Raw genomic sequence first — 21,264 nt, forward strand, 5'->3', positions numbered from 1 at the left:
CATCATCCATTGCCAATATCCTGGGATAGCATCTGACAATGACATGCTTGATGCTTGAATTTTGGGGCTTCCAAGGAGTTGAGCTTAGCCCAGTTCTTGGTCCATAACTGCCTCCATCACAAAGGTCCTAATGGATGCTACCTCTCTTGGTCTAGGGAAACATATGTATTGTGTGCTGGCAACATATATTTTTAGTTTCCAGAGGCTACTGTAACAAATGACCAGAAACTGATGACTTAAAACAATAGAAATTTATTTTCTCACAGTTCTGGAGGCTAAAAGTCTGAAATCAAGATGTCAGCAGAGCCATACTCTCTCTAACAGCTCTAGGAGAGTATTCTTCAGTGCCTCTTCATGGCTTCCGAGGTTCTTAGCAATCCTTGGCATTCCACGGCCAGTAGCTGTATCATTCCAATCTCAGCCTCTGTTGGCACATGACCATATTCTCCCTGTGAGTCTCGCCTCTCCTCTATTGTATCTGTACAGTGGAAATACTAGATAACGGTATGCTACTGCTCAGCTCTTCCGACAACATATTCAGTGAAAGACATCACATTGCTAACTTGAATCAGCCGTTGTAGGAATATTTATACCAGGAAATTAGCTGCTGCTTTAAAACAGGACTCCATTCACCCACAGCAAGTGCCAGTTATTAAACATTTACAGCACACTACTAGATGTGATTACTATGGAGAAAGATGCATTGAGACAAAGGGGAAGTAGTAGAATTTTTTACTACCTAGGCAAGCAGTCAATGTACTAGTTTTTCAAAAATCCTCTAGTTTCAGTAGCCTTCCACTGAGAAGGCACTGTGCTGTTCTAGAGTCAATCAGGGACTTTGCAACAGAGAGCAGCTAGTCTTTTGATTCCCAAAGAACCTGCTGATTCTGCAGAGCCAAGGGTGTTATTTTGTTGGCCAATAATTTGCAACCAAGGGAGAGTAGAATGTCAAAAATACCCTCTCTTCCCTCCACCTCCCCGAGATTTTGATTGAAAGGGTCTGGATATCTTTAGAAAGGTTTAGCAGTGGTATCAGGCATATGACAAGATCATATTTTCATATTACAAATAATAGCATCACTTTAGTTTGGAAAAAGATGAAAGAAGGAGGGTAGTTGTAGAGGCAGAGAGACCAGCAGAGCAATTGCTGCTCTCCTGGGGAGAGGTGACAAGAACTGAACCCGGAAAATGGCAATGGAGATGGACCCGAGAGTCGAGAGACGTGGGAGAGGTAGAATTAACAATACACAGTGACTGGTTGAGTGTGGGGAAGGGGAAGAGTCACTGGGTTTCAGATGGCTGCTGAAACCGTTTATTGAGACATAAAGACCAAAGAGCGGATTTTTTAAGGGGACCACTTGTAGACTCACTGAATTCAAGATGTCTTTGGACATCCGGGTGGTAATGTCTGGTATAGAGGGAGAGTGCTCAAAATAGAGAGTTCTGCATGCACACGTATTGTATATTCAAGAGTCTTCAACTGAGAGATGACAACTGAGACCTTGCATGGAAATAAGCTTCTTCAGGGACAATGTGTAGAAGGAGAAGAAAATCAAAGACAGAACCCTGGGGATTGGATCCCAAGGTTAAGAGGCAGGCCAAGGAGTTAACAGCAAAAGATCAAGAGGAAACGGGGTGTCAGATACTGGGGTAACATGGTAAGAGAAGTAAGAGAAAACTGGGAGGTAGTGACTTCCAGAAGAGACTTTGGGAGACAGGATTGATTGTGGTGTCAGATTACAATACCAGGTGAAAACTGAAGCATCCTACAGCAGCCAAGAGTCCACTGTGTGCAGCCAGAGCCCATCTTCAAAGCAGACTAAGTGAAGTAGGGGGAAGCCGAAGTCAGCGTGCTCTGATTGGACAGGAAGTGGGAGATAAGGTTACAAACATGTGAAAGTCTTTTGAGGGCTATAGGACAAAGTGAGCAACACCAAGGTTTGAGGGTTTTTTTAAGTGGTTCTTTTAAAATAAGAGATACCTTGGCCCTGGCCGGTTGGCTCAGTGGTAGAGCGTCGGCCTGGCATGCAGGAGTCCCAGGTTTGATTCCCAGCCAGGGCACACAGGAAAAGCGCCCATCTGCTTCTCCACCCCTCCCCCTCTCCTTCCTCTCTGTCTCTCTCTTCCCCTCCCGCAGCCAAGGCTTCATTGGAGCAAAGTTGGCCCGGGGCACTGAGGATGGCTCTGTGGCCTCTGCCTCAGGCGTTAGAATGGCTCTGGTTGCAACAGAGAGCGATGCCCTAGATGGGCAGAGCATCGCCCCCTGGTGGGCGTGCCAGGTAGATCCTGGTCGGGCGCATGCGGGAGTCTGTCTGACTGCCTCCCCGTTTCCAACTTCAGAAAAATACAAAAAAAAAAAAGAGAGAGAGAGAGATACCTTAGTATGTTTGTGGCTGTGGGAAAGTAGAGAAGAGGTTAGAAAGTCAGGGAAGACTGGAAATGATCAATCAAGAGACCTACCGAAGAAGACCGGGGTGGGGGTGGGGGGAAGATGGGATCTTGTTAAAGTTCATGTTCTGATTCAGTATATCTAGGACAGGGCCAAGTATTCTGCATTCCTAACGTGCTCTCAGATGAAGCTGATGCTGCTGGTCAGTGAACCACAGGAAACATGCTTTGAGCAGCAGGAGGCTAGAGCTCTGAATGGTAATTTATGTTCTTTTGCTTCTGTACCTCTCTAGACCCTGAAGGAGAATTCTTCCAGATAATCCCTCTTGTCTTACACCATGTCTATCATATAAAGGTCTGTTGGATATATTGAATATATGAAGGTGTGTATTTGGCTTTATCTACAACTATGAAAAGATCCACCAATAACACAAGAATGGATGTTAATTAGAGTACAGATATACTTTGGACTATTCTTTTTTCTTTTTCATATTATAAGAGAAAGTTTATTTAGAAAGTTATAGAGTTAGTAGAAGGGTTCTTGGGGCTTAGGAGAGAGAAAGACAGAGGTAGCACTTGGGGGGAGAAAGAGAAGGAGGGAAGAGGTGCAGGTGAGCTCCCTCGAGGGAAGAGTACCTACTTTGGAATATTCTTAATTAAATTGGTCATTGTGAAGTCCAAATGATAACGGGGAAATTTCTATGACCAAAATTTTAGAAAGCAGGTGAGTTTTTACTTACAATATTATGATTGCCACTGTGTGAAATTATGCATTTGGACAAGAACTATAATGGGACAGAAAATACAACTTTGATTTGTTAGAGCAATGAAGTCATGGATGCATTTTTACATTTAGATTTCTGTAGATGTTATACAAATTCACTGTTACACATATAAAAAAAAGAAATCAAACATGGATATTCTAACAGGAAAAATCAAAACAGATATGGTAACTTAGATTTGGGATTGTATGTATTTTTTTTAATGTATAAAAGTTTTCTTTGCACAGTCATCCTTTTGTTCTTATTTGACAGCTTCTCTCTTCTTTTGTCCCCTTTTCCTTCCTTCATTCCCTTTCCTTATGCTTCTGCTTTTCCTTCCCTCTTTTTAAGACATCTCTACCTTAAGGAGTTCCCATTCCCAGTGATGTCTCATCAGAGGAGCACATGAATAGCTGACATTATGTAACGCTTTGCCATTTGGCATTCCCGAGGCACTACCCCACCTCTGATGCAGAATAAGTTGTCAGAGCATGAAATTGGTATTTTTACATATTCTTAATGTACAGATGTCAGTCTGAAAACCACTCACTAGAATAATGATTACATTCTTTGTCTCATTTTCTCTCTATGCCAAGATCTGTTCTTGTGATTTCTTTTCTTTGGGGAGTTTCAAAGAGGGAAGAAAAACTTTAATCCAGTTTACGGATTCTGCTAAAAAGTAAAAGTAAACTTTTATGTCTATGACTATTTTTGGCAACCATCCTTTGGGCATAGGAGCAAAGATGTAACAAGAAGGACCAGGTGCGACATGGAAACACAATCAATGGCCCACTTGATGGTGCCAGATTCTTCAGCATGTTCCAAATCAAAACATTGCATTTACAAGTTTGTTATTCTGTGCTAATTACAGAAACGAATGGCTTATGCTTATAGGAGGAACAACATGTGCGAAAATAATTAATCTTGTCAAAAATATACAAGGTAAGAACCAGAAGAGATTTAGAGACCATCCTGTCTAGCTTCCCAGATACTCAACAATGCCTTTCTTAATAGGATCCATGATAGATGAGCATCCAATCTCTTCTGTTTGAACACATTCTGTGCTGGACATCTCACTGTATCATTAAGCAACCATTTCATACTTGGACAGTTGGCAAATACTGTCCAGTATTCTTTCCCCTTTCTTGAAACTGTACCAATTTTCTTTGGGGAAATGCTATATCTTCATTAATTCCATGTGGTTCTGCTCCATGGCCTGTTTGCCTTTACATCCATCTACTGCTTTTACCCAGGATTTCAGTGGGGGAGGCCCCCACAGGCCCTCAGTCTCAGACTCCCATGTTAGCTGGGTATTGATGGGCCTGACCAATGAGAGGCATTGGCAGGCGATTGGAGGGCAAGGAAAAGGAGGAGCCATGGCATTTCTCCCCCTCTCTAGAAGGGGAGATGGTGCCAAATTTCTCCACTACAGTTGCATTTCTTCCATGCCTCAGCTCTAAGTTCCCCTGGACAGATCCATCATGAATCCAACTTCCACTGGGTGACCCCAGTAACTCTACCTTCTCCTTTTGTCCCTCCAGTTTAGGAATAGCAGTGGCCTCTCATTGGTAATACCTGAGTCGGTAACACCTGAGTTGCTTCACTGTTCCAAGGAAGGCTTCTGTACCTCTTCCATTTCTTGTGTATAACCAATAACTTTCCTCTGTTCAGAGAAGTGTCTATTTCCTAGTCAGATCCTGACATATATGGTTCTGCATATGACCAGACCCGACGACAGTCATAGAGCTTATTTCCAGCCAAGTGATGGGCTCAGGGATGGGCATATGACACAAGCTGGGCCTATCAGAGTCCTTCTTTGGGACTGTATCTACTTTTTTTGATGGAGGTTGCTGAACTTAGATGGGATAAGATTGAAGTCTGCAGCTACGTCTACAGTGCCTGTCTGCTCAGTGACAGAATGAAGTCAGCACAGAGAAAGAACTGGCAAGGGCTGTAGAGACATCCAATGACATCCTTCAAGTTCCTAAAGTCCCTGAAGCTCTATCCTGAACTACCCACTTACATTAACCAAAATAGTCTTTTCCTGTTAAGTTCCACAATTTGGGTTTCTGTCACTTTTAACCAAAAAAATAAGCCTGAGCAACAGAGACAAATCTAGTATCCCTTTGAGGCAGCCCAAATCTGCTTTTCTGTAACTTCCCTCTGTCAACCTGGTTCTCAGCTCTGGGGACCACAGCATTCTCAGCTCCTACCCACCCTCTGCAGCTCACACACCTCCAGCAAGGGTCCAGCCCATCCTGTTAGCCCTCCCTGGCCTTGCTGCTCCTCCTTCTCCCCTCCCCCCAGTGTTCAGTGTCTCTACTAGTTCCCACTGCTTCCCTCAGTCTCTCTTCAGACATACTGCTGACTAATGCTTGATTTTCCTCTCCAACATGTAATGTTGGCAAAAATCTCTAGGCCCAGGAACTAGTCAGAAGCACTCATGTCCCTCCCTGTCAAAGAAGAGTATTTGGTAACTCTTTTTATGACCCTTCAGGCAATGAAGACAACCTTTGTATTCTCCTCACCTTCCTGCTCCTCTCTGGACCTTAGAACCCCATGGTCTTCAATTATTCTTTAAATTTTGAGGTCTCTGGTCCTAATAAACCTGGCACCCTCCACTGAATGTGTTCAGAATAATCACCAGATGCTGTGTCTTTATGAGATGGGTCCTGCCCTACCACTTGGAACCCAGGGTAGAGAATCTAGAGATGATTTTTAGTGTTCCTGGAAGACAACAGCCCAAGTGACCACAAACCCACTGAAAAATGGGCATCTTCCCAATGATAAGGACAGCCACTGTGATGACATTTACTATGTGCTCAGGACTGTGCCAGCCCTTTACTTACCCTTTTATTTTTAATAATTGTAACACCCTGCAAAGTGGGCATTGTTGTCCCCATGTTTCATACAAAGAAACTGAGACTTGGAGAAGTTAAGCCATTTGCTCCAGGTCACACTAGTAAAGGGTGAGATTTAAACAAGGCACAAGGAGCCATTCCCCACCCTCTTCCTTTTCCACTACTGCATATGTTTTTAGAAACTGAAGAAAGAGTGCACAACCTTTCCTGCTACAAAGCTCTGATGCGTCCTTCTGGTTGTAAAGGTGCAAGAGGCTCAGTGTAAGGTGACTGAGGTATTCAGGTGGGCATGAATATCTGTGAAAAGAAGGTCTAAAGAGATAGAATGAGGAGACTCCCATTTAAAAAGAATAAAGCCAAAATCAGTGATCCACATGGTTTTGGCTTTGATGTACAGAGGGCACCTCTTTCAGGGCTATTTAAGGAATCCTCTCAATCAATGAGGAAAGGCCAGAGAAGGAAAGAGATTATCCAAGACCACACAGCAAATTAAAGGCTGAGCCAAAAGTGGATCCAAGTCTTTTGACTGCTGACCCAAGGCTACCTTTTTGAGTTGAAAGGAGAGGGACTGAATCCTGGGCAGCACCAGCCACTTCAGCTAACACAGTTTCAGAAGCTGATGTGACATTTCCAGTTCCCACCCCACCTTTACACACATACCCAACCAGGCTCCATTAAGAATCTTATGGCCTGACCTGGTGGTGGCGCAGTGGATAGAGCGTCGGACTGGGATGCGGAAGGACCCAGGTTCGAGACTCTGAGGTCGCCAGCTTGAGTACGGGCTCATCTGGTTTGAGCGAGTCTCACCAAATTGGACCCAAGATCGCTGGCTCCAGCAAGGGGTTGCTCGGTCTGCTGAAGGCCCACGGTCAGGGCACATGTGAGAAAGCAATCAATGAACAACTAAGGTGTTGCAACACGCAATGAAAAACTGATGATTGATGCTTCTCATCTCTCTCCGTCCCTGTCTATCCCTCTCTCTGACTCACTCTCTGTCTCTGTAAAAAATAAACAAATAAAAAAAAAAAAAAAAGAATCTTATGCCTGACTAGGCGGTGGCACAGTGGATAGAGCATCAGACTGGGACGTGGAGGACCCAGGTTCAAGACCCTGAAGTTGCCAGCTTGAGCACGAGCTCATCTGGTTTGAGCAAAGCTCACCAGCTTGGACCCAAGGTCGCGGGCTCAAGCAAGGGGTTACTTGGTCTGCAGAAGGCTCACAGTCAAGGCACATATGAGAAAGCAATCAATGAACTAAGGTGTCGCAACAAAAAAACTGATGACTGATGCTTCTCATCTCTCTTCGTTCCTGTATGTCTATCCCTATCTATCTCTCTCTCTGACTCTGTCTCTATTAAAAAAAAAAATGAAAAAAGAATCTTTTCTGCCCTGGCCAATAGCTCCGTTGGTTAGAGCATTGTCTCCAATTGCAAAGGTTAAAGGTTCAATCCCCAGTCAGGGCAAATGCAGAAATGAGTTGCATTTTCATCTCTCTCCCTTCCTTTCTTTCTAAAACCAATAAATAAATTAAAAAAAAAATCTTGTCTCCCCATACACAGATCCTAGACTCTAAGAAACTTAGAAGCCCCTAGCCCAGATCCTTTAATCTACTGATAGAGATAATGAGACCAGAAGGAGGATGAGGCCATTTCATAGTCACATAGTCAATAGTTCATGTGTTTGATCAACAAACATTTCTCAGGCACCTACGATCTGCCAGACCCCTTGCTGAGCACTGGGAATGCTATCAAAACTAGCCTGCCTTTATGGAGTTTTCGGTCTTAGAGGAGAGAAGCCAAAACAATTAAAAAATTAATCAATTACAGCCTTGTCTGTGGTGGCGCAGTAGATAAAGCACCAACCTGGAACACTGAGGTTGCCAGTTCGAAACCTTGGGTTTGCCTAGACAAACAACCATAAGACAAGCAACCAATGAACAATTAGAGTGAAGCAACTATTTCTCTCCCCCCTCCTCTCTTTGTAAAATCAAGAAATAAAAATCTTAAAATTAATTAATTAATTAATTACTCAATTACAAATTATGTTATGTGCTATAAATGAAACCCAGAGCTGTAATTGAGAATAACTGGTGTTGGGGGGAGATCTTTTCTAAATAAATTTGTCAAGGGAGGTCTCTTTGGGACATGATATTTAAGAAAGGACTTGAAGGTTGAGAAAGGCTTAGGTGTGCATCAAGCCACAGTAAAGAACATTCCAGACAGAAGGGATAGCATAAACTAATGTCCTGAGGTAATAGTAATAACTCAGCATTTATTTAACACTTACTGTGTTCCTGGCGCTATTCTAAGCACATTACATATATTGCCTGAAGTATTCTTCATGACAGCCCTATGAGGCAAACAATATTGTTATCTCCATTGTACAGATGGGGAGATGAAGCACAGAAAGGTTAAGTAACTTCGCCAAGGCAGAACAGATAGTAAGTTGTAGAGCTGGGACTCATACTCAGCAATATGACTACAGAGTCTGCATACTTAACCATTTTACCAGACTGACAAAGGTGAGGCTAGAACCCGAGTCTCCTGACTTCTCTCTCAGTGCTTATTCTGTGGTCATATGCTACACATACGTATGTGTGTTCTCTCTCTCTTTCTCTCAAGTTACCCTTTCAGGAATCTTATATAAATAAATAAGGGACATCCAAAGGCACCTTCTTCAACTAAGACCTGTTAGAATTGAGATGCTGATGGGGAATTGGTGTTGGCACACCACCTGAGGAGCTGACTGTCACCAAAGTCTCAAAGTCTGGGAGTGTTACTTCAGGTCTCATGTGGCAATTTCCTAGGTGCTCCCATATGGGCAGCACAAGGGGAACTGGTTGAGGATGGTGGCAAAGAGTGACATGATGGCTCACTGCAGGTCTATTTGGGGCCTGAACGAAAAGCCCAGGCTCATGATAGACCTAGCTCAGAAGAGGCCGTATGAACTTCAATTCAATGAGCAATTATGTCTCCCTCCAGAGCCAGGATACTGCAGACATAGTGTGCCTAGGCACCCCCCAGGATGGTGCTGTTTTATAATAGCAGATATAAGTCATACAATCATGATGCGGAAGGTGCCAAAATTTGAGGCAGTGATGATATGTGGTCAAAGTTCAGGCCAATCTCAAAGAGACAGGACATGAGCCATGGTATCCATGGAAACTAGCTAGAAAAACCCAGACCTGCACCAGGAGAGATATGACCTAATATTGCCAAGTTGTTAAGAACTCAAGGTTAGTTGGCTTCTTCCTTCTTCTCTCCCTTTTTCTCTCCTTCCCTCCCTCCTTTCCATCTTTTCTTCCTTTATTTCTTCATGCATGAATTTAATTATTGATTAATTGTTTCATATGGTCATTTATTCATTCAACAAGTGTTACTCTCTGTCTTTTGTATGGCAGTTCCTATGCTAGGTGGGGGGACCCAAAGACAAGGAAGAAGTAGTTCCTACTCTAGAGGAGCTCACAGTCTTTTGGGGTTGGAGAAGGTATGATTCAGAGAAGGCTTCTTAGGGGAGGTGGAACTGAACAGACTTTTCTTGCAAGGAGTAGAGAGGGGAGGGCAGTTTGGACAAAAGGAAGAGCAAGTGCAAAGCTACACTGATGTGAGGCTGCTTGGCTCAGTTGGGTAAATGCAAAGCCTTTGGTATGGTGTGTCACAGAGAGGTCTGTGGGGAGAGATGCAACTGAGAGCTGAACAGGGATCACATCACCAAGGGCCTTAACCATCATGCTAAGGAGTTTGCACTTTACTCTAAAGGACCAGAGAGCCACAGAAGAGTTTTAAGTAGCATTTTACTTTTCATCATTTTAATCCTATATTGCCAGCTACATCCTTTTCACAGAGCCAAAAGAATAAATATTCTAACTTCTCTCTTTTCTTGTCCTCCGCTTTCTATCTGGTGCTTCCCATTGCCGTTAGCATCAAATAGGAAGTAAGATGGCACGAAGGTCTCATTGATGGAGTCTAGAGAGGTCAGTCTGCCAGGGCACCAGACAGAAGGGAGAAGGTTAGAGAATGGATCTTGAAGAGCATCTGTTTCTCTTGAAAACATTCAGCACCTTCCTCAAAAAGTTAAGACTTGTAAGAATAGAGAAGACCGACGAAATCTAGAAATGAAAGCTTCATGAAGGAGTAGCATTTGAACTGGGCTTTGGCGATCTTTAACAGGTACAGATAGGAAAGGGCCTTCTGGGATAAGGGAAGAGCGTGAGTTAAGGTCAGGACATGCTTGAGGTGCCGTGGCTCTCAGGCCAGCATGGCCAGAGCAGAGGACAATACACAAAACAAGGAGAGGGTTATGTATACTCTAGAGCAGTGGTAGTCAACCTGGTCTCTACCACCTACTACTGGGTGTTCCAGCTTTCATGGTGGGTGATAGCAGAGCAACCAAAGTATAAATAAAAAGATAGATTTTAACTATATAGTAAATTGTTTTATAAAGATTTATTCTGCCAAACTTAGTGAAAATCCAACATAAAGTACTTGGTAAGTAATTATTATTATATGCTTTAACTTGCTGTAACTCTGCTTTATAAATTTTATAAAGTAAAGTTACTTCCCTACTTTAGAAATCACCATTACTGTGGAACCGGTGGGCTGTTAGAAAATTTTACTACTAACAGAGATACAAAAGTGAGCGGTAGGTATAAAAAGGTTGACTACCCCTGCTCTAGAGGGTAGCATCCAGAAGAAAAGTAAACTGAGAAGAAAGGTAGATGAAACTAGATTAGGAGAGCCCAGACTCTGGAACTAGATTGCATACTTTGAATCCCAGCTGGACAATTTACAATTTGTGTGACCTTGAACATGTTATGTAATCTCTCAGCTTCAGTTTCCTCCTTTGTAAAATGTGTATGATTCTAATATGTACAGGATAGTACATACCTTGTAGGATTGTTGTGAAGATCCAATGAATTCAAATGTAGGAAGTGCTTAGAACAGAGCCTGGCATACAGCAAATGCTATATACGTGTTAGTTGCTGCTCTTGCTGCTAGTGGTAGTGTCATGAGAGCTACTTGATTTTAGCCCCTGGGTTTGGGTACAGCACTTAACCCAAGATCTCAGATGTTTCTAATGCAACCTGTGCAACATGGATTCTTCTTCCCCAGCATTACCTGGCTTGCTCATATACCCATAAAACTAATATGGAGGGTATGTGTATAACAGGGTGCAAAGCAAAGCCATCAAGAGAAATGCATTACCTCAACTTTGTTACGAGGCAACCATAAAAGTAATCCATGATGAAATGGAGAGGACACAGGCTTTAGGATATCAAGAGACCTGATCTGACCTTAGCCTTGCCACTAATTCACTAGGTGACCTTGGGCACGTCCCTTCCGCTCTCTGGACTTCAGTTTGACCCTCTATAAAATGACGGGGGAGGATTATGATGATGTCTTAGGGGCTCTCTTCCAGCTCTATCATTCTGTGATTCTAAATCCCTTTATAACAAACTCGAGGAGAGGAGCTTTGCTCTTGCAAATGGAGTGTAAAGTTAATCCTGCCTGTGCTGAGGCTAACTACTCTGCGTGTGTGGTTTATCCTACTTCATTAAACCCTGACTCCCCACAGAGCACGCGGAAGGCAGCCCAGGCAGGTAATACTGAAGTGTTGCTGAACTGGGTCTCCTAATGGAAAATGATTTCCCCTCACTCTTTCTGGGGGTTTATAAACACAAAGCCTATGACTCCCATTTTCCACACTGCTACTTTGCCACACATGTAAATTCAGACGCAATCAGAGGTATACCTGTCACTCCCTGCTCCCCCCATGCTGCAGATGATACCATTATTTTACATATAAAGAAACCAAAGCTCAAACACTTTAGGGGACTTGCTAAGGGAGGCACAAGGAGTTGTGTGTGACTTAAGAAGTGTGGACTTATTGGGCAAATAAGTTTGTAAATATGATTTTTGTTTGCTCACTTATAGTTTGCATTGGGGGCTGGGCAATGCCAGATATAGTGATCTGTGAGGTTGCAGGTTGCCTTCCTGCGTGGGAGGGGCCATTGTTTACTGGAAGGGAGATTCTGCCCCACAACTGAGAGGTGCGGTAGGATTTCTTTTTTCTCTTCTCCCTGATCCCTTGCCCTCCGTGGGAAAAGCGGGTTTTCTGCTTTTCCTTTGGCTTTTCTTGTGGCGTGCCTGTCTTGGTGAGACACCAATAAACAGAATGACCCACCATTCTCTGACTGCTGTTTCTTTACCGTCTGCTCAAATTCAGTGAGAACCTGCATGTGAATGGCCACGGTGGCAGCAGCCCCTGGCCTTACAGGGTTGCTTTGCTCCCTCTTGAGTGAATGGTTGCTTGAGGGGTGAAAGAAATGAAAGGTAATTGGGAACTTTTGAGGCAATGTCGCTGTTGGGCAGATAAAATATATTATGCTCACTTTGTTAAAGATGGCGCTGCCCACGTGGAAGCCCTTCACCCAGGTGATAATATTAGTTGCCTTTCTTGCTTGGGATGGGCGTGATTATATTAATGTGTGTTAGGGGAGGGCTTTTGCGCCAAAAGGTTTTAAAAGGAAGAGAGATCACGTTGTTTCGGGAAGAGTGATAAGGTTCTAGGAGGAGCCCATGCTGTAGGAGAGCAGAGATAGACCACATGGAGGAGAAGAGAAGCAGTCAAGATGGCCAAATGCTGAAGGAGAAGCCAGTTTGTGCAGAGTTTGTGCAGAGAGAAGGAGATGGGAAACAGAGGCGAATAAGTCTGGTGAGCTAGAAACCTTTGATTCTAGGAAACTCGGATAAGTCAGTGGCTTTGGGAGCCCTGAATGGAAAGGGAAGTGTTTTCCCATTGTGTGTATTTCTTGCTGGCTGGGTGCAAGCTAGGATTAAAGCTAATGGCCCACCAGTTCTTGGCTCTGGTATTTCATTACCGTCTGTCCAAATCAAATGCGAACCTGTATGGGCCAGGCGCCTGTGTTGGTGGCCACTACTCTCTTTATAGTCACCAAGTGAAAAACTTCCCCAAGGATCCTTACCGTTTCTAAAAATTCTTGCAGAATCCCAGTTCACTTATCCTAAGACTAGAAGAGAACACTCATTCTAGATTGTCCCTTGAGGATAAAATTGAACAGTAACTGCATTGGACTCTCTGAGTTTTTCTTTTTTTATTGTGAAATATAATGCAGATACTGAAAAATTTGCATATAGTTTAATGATTAATTAAAAGTGAACACTGGTAACCTCCACTTCAGCCAGGAAATAAGAGTATAATGTTCAGTGAAAGAAGCAAGACACAGAGAATAAACCCAGTAAGATCCCATTTACAGGAAGTTAGAAAACTGCCTGACTCGATGTTTGGACAAAATGACCGAGCTCTTTGCTCACTCCTATGCATGTATAGACCAGGCAGCCTTCTTGCCCTCTGCTCCATTGAGCTTGGAAACCATTGAGAAGCAAGAGGCACAGAGGCAGTGAAGAATACAGCTAGAAGCCACCTCACATGACTTCATTCACTTGTTCATTTATTTCTCAGATGCTTTGGGATATCTTACTATATCGGGACCTCTGGGCTAGGAATGATGGGGAGATAGCATGGCAGTATCTGGCATAGATTCTGCCCCAAGGATTTGATGACAAGCCTGCTTTGGGACTCACTGGACCAGACAGATTACCAGCTCTTATGTTTATTTTCTTTGTGATTTAATTACCATAAAAACCCATGATTCTAAAAACTGATGTTAGAAAACTCTGTTGCTCTGGTCTGGGCCAAGAAGGAGAACTGGAGGCAGGGATCTGGATTCTAGTCCAGGGTTCTCCTCAAGCTTCTAGATGACATTGAAAAAGTAGCTCTACTCTGGATCTCAGTCTCTTCACAAAACAAGGGTACTGGACTAAGCAATGTTGAAGGGCCCTTCTGCTCTGACATTCCAGAGCCTAACTTCTGATGCCTTTGGGATTCATCCGTTTGCACATAATCTGCCATTTACTTGACTTTCAAGAAACGAGATGGTTGTGAAGGCTGGTTGTAATCATCTGCAGTAACCTACTAATTCTTTCCCAGGCCAGGGAGTCCCCTTCTGGCTCTTCCCTCATGGTGGGTTCTGATCCATCTGGTTCCTTTTCAGAGGTTCCTTTTCATGAGGATGTGTCCCAGCTGACAGCCAGTCACTTCCAAGACTCTTATGGTTTCCCTCCATTTCAAACTCAACTCATCCCAATTCCAGCTTTTCTTGCTCCTTGGGGTGAGTTTGTGGTAAACTGAGATTCTGAATCTCCTTAATGTGGACCTCAGCTTCTTCCTCTGTTAGCTGGACAGAATTATCTAGGCCTATGAATGTCCCACCAGAATCAGCTGGGGGTTTATATATTATATATATAACCAAACTTTTCTACTTAATCTCAGTCTTTCTTAAACTCCAATCTCTGGAGTCTGGGATCCAAGAATCTGGATTTTTACTACAAACTCAATTGTTCAGGAGAGAACTGAACCAGGCTCCATATCTAAGAGCCTTGATATATTAATAGTTTCCCCCTAATATTGTTTCTGTGGTTAACAGGTTTTATTTTTTAAAGCAGCTTAAAAGATTCCTAGCCATGCTGCAAGGCATTCAGATATGTGCTATGTTTACAATGACTTTGTTGTTCATTAAACAAATTTATCTAGACTAACCCAACATGAAAGAAATCATCTTGTTTACAGTGAGCTCCTGACAAAAATACTTGTAGCAAAGACAGACAAACACACATAAACCTGGATTGCCGAGTGGGACATAATTTGTTGCCGTATCCAATTTTTCTCATTAGAACTTGTTTTATTTGAACATGACTCAGTACCCCGTGTAAATGTGAGGTTGTTAATCTTATTACTATATGGAAAACAAATTAATTAGTATGCATGCTGTTGGAGATGAGTTGTAAGGTTGGTATTGGAAAGATTAGAAAAATACACTCATTACTCCAAATGATATCTGATATACATGTCTGACTTCCACTTTAAGATCAGTTCCATTAACATGGGCAACAAATATAGTTAATAAAAATCAAGCTTTTGTGCTCAGCATCTAAATGTTGCGACTGACCAGATATAGGCATGCTGGTCTTTTTGATTTTTAAACAAAGGTTATGTGATGAAAAACTGCTTGTCACTCTGCCTCAGCTGAGACTCAGCAGCTGCAGGCACCTGCACAGGGGCCAGCTCCCAGCCCAAATCAAACCGGCACGAGAGTGCTCCTCTTTCCTTTACGTGCCCACCACACTTTATCGGCTCTTCCCTCGGCACTAGCTTATTTTAGTGGTCATAAATGAACACACCTCATTTTTCCAGGCAACTGTGTGCTCCTTGAGGGTGGAGAATATATTTAAATGGAGATTCAAATATTGATCAGAACACAATGTGACAGAAAAAAATACAAAGAATAAAGAAACTCTTTAGATACCAATGTGGAATAATCACCAAGATACATTGTTAAGTGTACACCTAATAGACTACTTCTGGAAGTATATTGGTAACATTGAGTCCCAGATTACCAGGGAGGGGAACTGTGGTTACGAGACAGAGGTAGGAAGAGGCATTTCCACTTTTTTTTTTGTACTTTTTGAGTTTGAGTCTTACGTATGTACTACCAAGTAAAAAAATAAATAAGCCCTGGCCGATTGGCTCAGTGGTAGAGCATCGGCCTGGCATGTGGATGTCCCAGGTTTGATTCCCGATCAGGGCACATAGGAGGGGTGCCCATCTGCTCCTCCAACCCTCCCCCCTCTTGCTTCTCTCTCTCTTTCTTCTCCTCTCCTCTTGCAGCCATAGCTCAATTAGAGCTCAAGCCAAGGTGCTGAGGATGGCTCCATGGTCTCTGCCTCACATGCTAAAAATGGCTCTGGTTGCAACAGAGCAAGGGCCCCAGATAGTCAGAGCATCAACCCCTAGTGAGCTTGCCCACTGGATCGGTTGGGTTACATGCGGGAGTCTGTCTCTCCCTCCCCTCCTCTCACTAAATAAAAACTTTAAAATAAATAAATAAGAGGAACAATTTAATTTAAAAATAAAATCTAGTAAAGAGGAAATATTTGCTCAAAATTTAAAAAAAAAAACACCAAAAAAATAAAACAAATAAATAAAAACAAATGTCATTTGGGGGGTTAAAGACTTTGGGAAGCCTCTTAATAAATAAGCCTGTTTTATTTTAACTCAGTGTTGTCCGATTTATTTCACCAGAGAGCTCCAAAAGAAACATAAAGTATCCAGTGTTCCCCAAAGGTTTTGACCCTGAAATCCTTTCTAAAAATAGTCACTTATTAGCATCTCATAAAACATAAGTGACCCATGAATATGCTCTAGGCAACATTTTAAACCAGAGGGTGAGGGAAAGGTGGATATTGACTTTGCTGCCAACTTTATGAATGTACCTGGCAAGTCCTTTCTTTTCTGGACCTTAGTTTTGTCATCTCTAAAATGAGCAGATTGTATGAGATTATCTCTGAAGTTCCTTCCAGTGATCTCTTCCACAGTGAGCCCATGTTTGGAGTAACAATTGGAGGCAAGGAGGTCTATGATGGTTGTTAAAAGGAGATACAAGTGTACCTGATGTAGATGTATTTTCCCAGCTTCTTCAAAAAACGCAGAGATCAAAAACAAACAGACACACAAAGATATTACAGGAGGTTTTAAGAAACCAATGCAGAAATCTTTGGTTCAATACAAGGACTGATACTGCCAAGTCTCAGCACTTCCGTTTATTCACTTGTGTGTCCTTGGGCAAAGCCCCGAGTTGAGACTCAGTTGCAGCAGTTATAAAGTGGGTATAACAATTGTGTTGCTGCTTTACTCAAATTCTTGGTAAAGGCATTTAATTGATGACAGCAATAGAGATAAGAGAGTAGAAAACCCATGACAGGTTTGTCAAACCATTTATTTAACAAGTAAAAATGTGGCTCATCAAGTTATCTTTCATTTGTCAGTAGAATGGCTTCGGTTGGGACAAGAGGATGGTATGAAATTATCATACTCATCCATTATTAGAGGCACAGTAAATTTATAAAATTTAAAAAAGCCTTTTACAAAGTGATTTGTCCATATATATCAAGAAGCATGTGCCTGACCAGGCGGTGGCGCAGTGGATAGAGCGTCGGACTGGGATGCGGAAGTACCCAGGTTCGAGACTCCGAGGTCCCGCGCGGGCTCATCTGGCTTGAGCAAAGAGCTTGCCAGCTTGGACCCAAGGTCGCTGGCTCCAGCAAGGGGTTACTCGGTCTGCTGAAGGCCCACGGTCAAGGCACATGTGAGAAAGCAATCAATGAACAACTAAGAAGTTGCAACGCACAACGAGAAACTGATGATTGGCTTCTCATCTCTCTCTGTTCCTGTCTGTCTGTCCCTGTCTATCTCTGCCTCTGTAAAAAAAAAAAAAAAAAAAAAAAAGAAGCATGTAAGAATTCAGGCCCTCTGACCCAGCAAATCTAGATCTGGTGATGTTAGGGAAAAACAAAAAACAGAAAAAATGGCACTTTGGGATTATTTGTAATAGTGCTAAGTTGAGTCTTTCTAAATATACAATACTAGGGAATGCTATATCCACTTAAAATAGCATTAGGCAACCATTAAAATAAATATTGAAAACATTTATTTTTAAATGATAATTATAAAAACTGGGAGGAATTATAGTGATAAACTGTAAAGTGAGAAACCTGAATATAAAGCTGTAACTACACTAATAAATTATCTATGAAAATTTTGCCAGCAGGTAAGGACAGAAGCGGAGCACTGACTTGTTTTTGTTAAGATGATAAGATTATAGATCATTTTATTTCCCTTTTAATTTTCTTTATTGTTATAACATTATAAGCTACATAAAAATAAAACTGTGTGGAAAATACAATGAAAGTAACAGATAGGTCCATTTTGTTGTATACTTTGTAAATCCTTGCACTGAAGAAAGGGATTAGATGTGGCTTACCATAGCAAATCATAAAATAAGACCCACATACTGCATTTCCTTCAGACTCTCTTACCCTTTTCAGAATAAATTAAAATATAAACACCAGGGTTGAGTTTTTAAAATCCAGGATTATCTCATTATTCTATTCAAAACATATAAAGAAGGAAAATGCTCTCGTTTTTCTTTAGAATTAAAACTTTCCTTAGCCAAGTTTCATGTCTGTTCTTCCCTGTCCAAAGGGCATGGGTTCTCATTCCTACATTCTGCATTTTCAACCTGTAGGATCTTCACTCAGATGTATAGATAGGACACTGGAGAAGGTCCAGTAAGACTGAAGGGACCCCAACTGGTCCTACTTTGTGAAATGAGCGTACGAATTTCTGCCCAGTGACGCCTTGGTCTGTTGTCAGGATCCCCTGAAATAAAGTGTAGGAAGACATGAAAGTGCTTTGCAATCCTCCAGAACCATGTCCAGTGGCTCCCTTTTCTTTAGGAGTCAGTGTGGCACAAGGGCAGACACACAGAGGTAGAATCTGGGTAAGAGTGAGCATCTGGGAGGGAGGGAGGGAGTTTTAAGGAAGCCGTTAGTGTTAGCAGTTAAGAAATATGACTGTGAAGTCAGAACTGTCTTCCAAACACCCTCTCTGCCATCTCCTAACTGTGTGATCCTGGGTACATCTTGGTGTCGCTAAGCCTCAGAGTTGAGACTTCACTCAATTCATAGTGGTAACATATGTAAAATATAAAACACAGTGCCCAGCGAATAGTGAGCTCTTAAGAAATGTCAGTTGCTCTCGTTAGTTCTACTCTCCCCACTCACTCACTGTGGAACCTTTGGCAATTCTATTTCCTTCTCTTGGCCTCAGTGTTTCCATCTGTCAAATGGGGCCAGGGGCTGAATTCAATAGCTTTCCAGCATTGTCTTAGGGACAATGGTTTCACAGTGGTGGTTACAGCAATGCCCTTTTAAAGTTAGATTTATGGGGAATCTGTAACCCTTGGTGACACAGCCATGGGAATGGGGTTCCATAAACTTTCTTCAGATTGGACTCTCAGCCCCATAATCTTGCTCCTGTTTTATACCTGAATGTATTTCCCCCAAATGCCATTCCAAGGCTACTTGGTCTAGCTGGGATTATTTATCCAATGATATAGGGAAGATGTTGAAACTCTCTTCATACTGTCTGAACAGATATCTTCACAGGAACCTTCACAATGCCACCTTGTTTGTTCTTTCCTGAGAGCAATGATCCCCAAAGGGCAGAACTAAGATCAGTGGATAGAAGTTACATGGAAGCCGATGTGTGCTCAATGAGGAAAGGAACTTTCTGGCAGCCATTCCATAATACCAACTCCATAAGGGAGTAGTGAGCTCACTGTCCATGGAGATATTCAAGCTCAGACTGATTAACTATTTAAAGTAATGCTATAGCCCTGACTGGATAGCTCATTTGGTTAAAACATTGTCCCAATGCACAGAAGTTGCTGGTTCCATCCCCTGTCCTGGCACATACAGGAACAGATCAATGTCTCTCTCTCTCTCTCTCTCTCTCTCTCTCTCTCTCCCCCCCCCCTCACTCAAATCAATAAATACATTTAAATTTAAGAAAATAAAATAAAACAAAGGGATGATGTATAAAGGCCAGTCTAAATACAACTTATACAATTTAATGATGCTCACTACCCCAAGTTTCTGTGCCATTAATGAACTATTTACTGATTTATTATTATTTTAACAATACATTAATTGATAAACTACTTGTTGTACCATCTTCGAGACTCTGCCCTATTCCAATTTCTCTCCAAACAGAATGCCCACTAGGAGTCTCCTGGAACTAGGGGCTAAGAAGTATTAGACAGAACACATGACTTAGGACTTGTCTTTCTAACAGCTTTCCCACAGCGACATTCTTTCTACAATGTCTATGATATGTGTGTGTATAGGAGAGTTTGCCTCATTAATGCACTATTGACTGCAATTATGTCTTTTCATGTTTCCTTCAGGACCTGAGGTTTCCTTCTCCTTTTAGCTCTGCCCAGCTGTGTTTTTTCCCAGCAAAATTCTAGATCCGACATTGTCTTTTCCAAAATTGAGCAGCAGAATCATGACAGCTGTTAACCTATGGCTCTCAGATGTGCTGGAGTTAAACTTCTTGTTCTTTGCTTTCTCTCTTGCAATGCTGGCAAAGTATACTTCAAAAAGAACCACATGCTTTTTCAACATATGAGTACTGTCAGTCTTTTCCTGTTCAGCCTTCACTCTTAGCTTCTGTCAAATGCTGGGCCATTGGTGCTTCTACCAAAGGAGAAATATATTTAGTCAGCTAAAAATGATTTTTTTTCAATAGCATTGGGGAATCCAAACCCATAGTGTAACAGTAGTTCATGTTGCCAGTGTGAGGCTATTATATGATTTGGTCCTCACAACAGCTCTGAGAGGTAGGCTGAGTGTTTAACAATTAATTTCTTCATTATACAGGTTAGCAAACTGAGGATCAGAGAGGTGAAGTCATACTGCTACGATGTGGTAAAGGAGAAAGCTTGAGACATGGACTAAAGAGGCCCAGTTGAGATGATCTCCCCTTTGCCAGGTTTTCATTCATCAGACACACAACTCAAATGAGCATCTTTTATGTGCAAGTACTATGCTGTGCTGGGGTTGCAGAGATGGATCAGACACTCTCTATGCTTTTATGAGAGAAAAGAAAGACAAAATATGCCTTGATAGTAATGACCAAAGACATTAGCAGAAGAGGGACACTGATGTGCTTACTTGGGAAGTGACCCTAGGCATAAGGCAGAGACAAAAGCCCAAAAAGCAGGCGGCAGTGACCTCTGCTTAGCCAGAGGGGCTCAGCAAGAAGGAGGCTCTTGCAACACTCAGAAGATGTGCAGATGTTTCTATGGGTACCACCTGGGAGTGATGGCTAAGTGGTTCAAACTGAAATTGCTTTAGTGCAATTCTTACTATATCTCTGGCACTCTCTTTTCTTGACTGGCCCCAGTTTCATCACCAGGGAACACTCACTGACTGTTCTCATGCTCCGCTAATTCCTAAATAGGCCAAGGATTTTCAGTCTTTACCATTGCCCATATCCTTGGTCTGTAACACCTTTCTGCCTATCTTTTCCAAATTCCCAGCTTAGATCAAATGCCACCTCCCTCAAGAAATCTTCACAGATTCTCCCCAGCAGAAAAGGATTCCCCCTTCATTTTCCTAACCATGTTTAATTAAAAGCCTAATGATTCTACCGTTTACTATAGGCTTATTTCTCTACCCTGACTTTGGTAACTCAAGGGCCGGAGAGTCTCATCTCCCTCTAATACTAAGCACTGAGCTCTTTGTTGAATGGAATTGAATTAAAAATGTGAGC

Source organism: Saccopteryx bilineata, chromosome 2 (genome assembly GCF_036850765.1).
Source record: "Saccopteryx bilineata isolate mSacBil1 chromosome 2, mSacBil1_pri_phased_curated, whole genome shotgun sequence".
Lineage (NCBI taxonomy): Eukaryota > Metazoa > Chordata > Mammalia > Chiroptera > Emballonuridae > Saccopteryx > Saccopteryx bilineata.